Here is a 4,897-nt window from a genome sequence, read left to right on the forward strand (position 1 = left end):
AGAAGTTCACATTTTATTCTATGTGAAATGGGAAGCAGTTTCATAGGAGCTATGTTTATGTTTCAGGTCACACACCTGATACTCCGGCTGCTGTGTGAGAATGAGTTGGAGGAGGGCAAGGGAAAAGTGGAGAAATCAGTTGGGGGGTTAATGCAGTTGTCCCAAGTAAGAGAAGGCAGTGGCTTGGATTTTAGTGGCACTGGCCATGGGAAGATGGAAGGATTTGAAATGGGCTTGGCCTTGGGTTGGCTAAGGGAAGTGAAGGAGAGGGGGATGGAAAGAATGATTCCCAGGTTTGGGGCTTGAGTGGTTGGATGGGTGAGAGTCTTTGCTAAGGTCAGGAGGTCTGATGAGGAGCTGGCTTGGGGAAGAAGGGCCAGAGATGAGTTTTGGACAAGTGAATTTATAAGATATCGGTGAATACCACGTGAAAACGAGAAGAAGGTATGGCTCAAGGACTCTGGAGAGAGGCCTGAGCTTCAGGCATACAGTTGTGAGTCATTGATATACATGCAGATGATAGCTACGCTGTGGGGGATGAGGCCATTTAGGGGACAAGATGTGGAGCAGAGCTCTTTTCCTTTCTTTGGGCCCCAGATAACCTTGAGAAGCTGAAGAAAGTTTCACTTTTTTCCATTAAAAGTATTTGCATTCAAGCTTGTGGAATGTATAGACTCCCCCTGAAGCCCATCTACAACATTGGTAAGGTTGATAAATGCCAAATTAAAAAAAAGAATCAAACAAAACCTCATGGAAAGAAGAATGGTCCCTGAGTTGAGCCCTGGGGAACAGCAAATTGCAAGGCAGAATAGAGCCAGCACCCACATGAAGTTAAGAAGGCAAAGAAAGATACGGGGAGGGGAGGGAGGGGGGAGAGGGTAGAGGGAGAAGGATTCGAGGGTTCACTTCTGTGGTTCATCTTACAAGGGTACAAGTGAATCTTTCTATGAGTAGAATATGAACGTTTTAATACAATAAAAAAAAAAACACATTTCAGCACTTTATCTCAAAAAAAAAAAAAAAAAAAAAGAAAGAAGGCAAAGAAAGGCTCAGTGCTTGTAGCTCAGCAGCTAGGGTGCCAGACACATACACCGGAGCTGGCAGGTTCGAATCCAGCCCGGCCAACTACGACCAAAAAATAGCTGGATGCCTGTTGTCCCAGCTACTTGGGAGGCTGAGGCAAAAGATTGCTTAAGCCCAAGAGTTTGAGGTTGCTGTGAGCTGTGACGCCACAGCGCTGTACTGAGGACGACATAGTGAGACTCTGTCTCAAAAAAACAAAATCAAAACAAACAAGCAAAAAAACCCCAAACAAACAAAAAAAGAAGGCAAAGAGAAAGACAGTATATTACCAAAACTAAGAAAAAAGCGTTTCAAGAATTAGAGATACTGGATGGTACCTGTGGCTCAGTAGGTAGGGTGCTGGCCCCACATACCAAGGGTGGCAAGTTCAAACCCGGCCCCGGCCAGCTAAAACAGCAGTGGCAACTGCAACAAAAAATAGCTGGGCATTGTGGCATGCACCTGTAATCCCAGCTATTTGGGAGGCAGAGGCAAGAGAATTGCTTAAGCCCCAAAGAGTTGGAGGTTGCTGTGAGCTGTGATGCCCCAGCATTCTACTGAGGGTGACAAAGTGAGACTCTGTCTCAAAAAAAAAAAAAGGGAGGTACTTACTGTTGAGAGGTCTAGAAAGATAAGGCCTGCAATGTGTCCACTGGAATTGACAAGAGTGGTAACCTTTGGGAGGCTTTGTGCTGTCCCTGTGGAGGGTTGGCTGTGCAGCAGGGGACTTTGCCCTTGTGGTGCAAGAAGAGACGCTGGATGCAGATATGGAAATATGGGATGGTGTGTGAGATTGTAGGTTGGAAGATCAGGATGTCTTAGCTTGATGATCTAGATTTTCTTAGCGAAATAGGAGATAAGGGAACAGTTAGGGTGATGGGCTAGGAAGGATGGAGAGTTTTGAGGATGGGGTAAGAGATGCAAAATAGTTTTGGGGGAAAGCTGAGTCAGAGCATACTGGCAGGGCTGCTATGTACATGCAGGTACAATCATAGGTTGGCTTTTGTGGGTAGGATCAGAGGAGGGAAGGGCTGGGCCCAGCAGGAACAGGGGCCAAGGCCCACATGCATCATGGGCTGTCAGCCTTCTACAACTTCTCAAGACTTGCCCTAGTCCCTTTCTCTCCCTTGTCTTGTGCTTCTACTTTGACTCCTTCTTTTCCCTCAGCTTATAAACATTAGCAAGCCTTTCCTGGTGACTCAGCATTTTCTTTCAAGTCAGTGTCCAAATTCTCTAATCTCCATACCCAAAACATCTGTAGGAAAGTTTTTGAAATATTCAAGCGCTCTTTTCTTTTTCTTATAGTTTTCCCTTGCCTGGCTATGTATTGCCTTACTGTGGGGACTTTGGCTGCATCTTAAATTTGGGGGCTTTTTGTGGTCTTGGAAGGTAGAAGCCTAGGATTTTTTTTTTTTTTTTTTTTGAGACGGAGCCTCAAGCTATCCCCCTGGGCAGAGTTCCATGGCATCATGCTCACAGCAACCTCCAACTCCTGGGCTCAAGCGAGTCTCCTGCCTCAGCCTCCCAAGTAGCTGGGACTACAGGCGCCCGCCACAACGCCTGGCCATTTTTTTGGTTGCAGCCATCATTTTTGTTTGGCGGGCCCGGGCTGGGGATTTGAACCCGCCACCTTAGGTGTATGTGGCTGGCGCCTTATCCTCTTGAACCACAGGCGCCGAGCTAGAAGCCTAGGATTTTAAATAGGTGTACGCTTTAGGAAGTTCCCTCTGGAGGCTGAACAGAAGATGGTTTGTCTGAAGGAGACTGTTAGGAGGTTGCTAATAGTTCAGGCTAGAAAGGATGGATGCCAGTGGGAAGAGTAGTAGGAATTTGTCTTATTAAGGAGGTAAAGCAGGTAAGACTTGGTGATTGGGTAACACAGAGGGTCGAATTAAGAATGACTCACTCATTCTCAACTTTCATTCTGATGACTGTGTAGATTGTAGTGCCAACAGCTGAGAAAAGGACAGCTGTGAAGGCAGAGGATGAGTTCACTTTTGGATATACCCTGTGATACTGGACAGAGCAGTCTGTCAGGCAGTTGGCTATTTGGTTCTAAATTTTATGGAAGAGGTCTGGGTCGGGGATTGCAGATTTGGGGATTGAAAGCCTGAGGATGGCGGCAATTGCCCAAGAGTCAGTGGATTGAGAAGAGCTGTGTAGGCACAGAGTGGAGTCCTGCATTTAAGGTGCAGGTTCACAGCGGGTGGAACTTCAGGATGCCACCAAAGGAGGTATGCAGAGGAGGGAGGGAAGCACTTGAAAGCTTACTGGAGGGGACACTTCGAGTGGAGTGTTGGCTTGATAGTTTTGTTTTTAGGACCTGGAAAAATTTGAGGTTGTTTAACAGCAAATGGCAGGAGTCAAGGAAGCCGGGCGAGGTGGGGGAGGAGCTTTGTAAAGCCCAACCCCATTCAGACGCCTTTCTTGCGGTTTACTCAACTCTTCCACACCCCTTGTCTCCCTCTCATTTAATCATTTCAGCACTTTGACCGTTTGAAACACAGGGTGAAACGTGAAACTAAACCGTGAGCCCAGGGCTTGGGAAAACACAGTTGTGAATTCATCCCGTCCAGTGCGCTGTCCACGCCAAAGCGGCGTGCAGGGAAATGCCAAACTGTTCGGCTCCGCAGAATCTGGGGGAACAAAGGGGCGTGCTCCTTACTCCTGATGAGGTGCTATCAGTGTTGTGGACGAGGTGTAATCATGTACCGCGGGCTAGGGGTGGCAGTCCGCGATAGTCCAGAGGCTGAATGTTCCCTGCCCCTGGTGAGGTATCCCAAAGTGTGGCGAACAGGGCCGCAGATGCGGGTACCCCGTTCTAAGACGCGTAAGCAGCAAAAAGTACAGTTAACGGCACTGCGAAATAACAATTAACAGTGGTGGCAGGCATCAGGAGTGTAGGCCAGGTAGACCTGAGGCCGAAGATGGCCAAAGAGAAGGCAGCAGGTGGCTGAGCTTGTTTCCGCGCGCAGAGCCGAGAGGACTCCGCGGAAAACCAAGCCCGCGATTCGGATATCCGGCGGGGCCCTACTCCCGAGATAAATCTTCTGCGAAGGGAAGTATTTAATTTGCGTTCAGCACATTCATAAGAAACTCCTGCCGGAGGCGATCGGTAGGCGCGTGGGTGCTTTCTCTTGCGTGCTCCTTTTTGTCCTGCTCCGGAGGACAAGAGCCAGTTGTCCAGGGCGACTGGTAGGTTTTTTTTTACTTGGACCGGGGTAAGGAATAAAACAGACCTGGATTGGGAGCTGTGCTTTGGTTTCCTCTCCATCTAGCACAAGCTTCCTCCGGGACCGTGACTCTGGGCAAGTCTAATTTAGTCACTGGGCCTCAGTTTCTCTGTTTATAAAGCTAGGATCTAGAATATCTAAATCTTGCCTTGCATGGTCAGCAAATCCACCTCCTCCTGCCCCCCCCCCCAAAATAGCTGCTCTCCATCAGCAGCCTGCACCCGATACCCAGCTCGTTTGCTTTGCTTTTCCCCCAGTGTTTCTGTTCTTTGCCGGCTCCACGGACTGAAAGCTGGGGAGATGGGCGGGGCCCAACCTTTGCCACGCCCACCAACCTCTTAGCCCCGCCCTTGACGTCCCCTCCGCGCCCCTCCGCCCTCGGCACTGGGAAGAGGCAATCACGTGACCTCACATCCGGCGCGGGAGACCAGAGCTCCCGGCGCGCGTTCCCTCGCCTGCCCGCCGGCTTCTCCCCGCCGCGTGATCCGGGCGCCGCCGCCGAGGGGAGGGGGGTTCGCTACGTTGCTGGCGGCGGGAGGCCGTTTCGGAGTGCACGCCGCCCCCCTCCCCTGCCCGCCTCCTCCTGTCGTCCTCCCTTGTTC

This window comes from Otolemur garnettii, unplaced genomic scaffold (assembly GCF_000181295.1).
Source record: "Otolemur garnettii isolate 467f Iridium unplaced genomic scaffold, OtoGar3 scaffold00060, whole genome shotgun sequence".
In the NCBI taxonomy this organism is placed as follows: domain Eukaryota; kingdom Metazoa; phylum Chordata; class Mammalia; order Primates; family Galagidae; genus Otolemur; species Otolemur garnettii.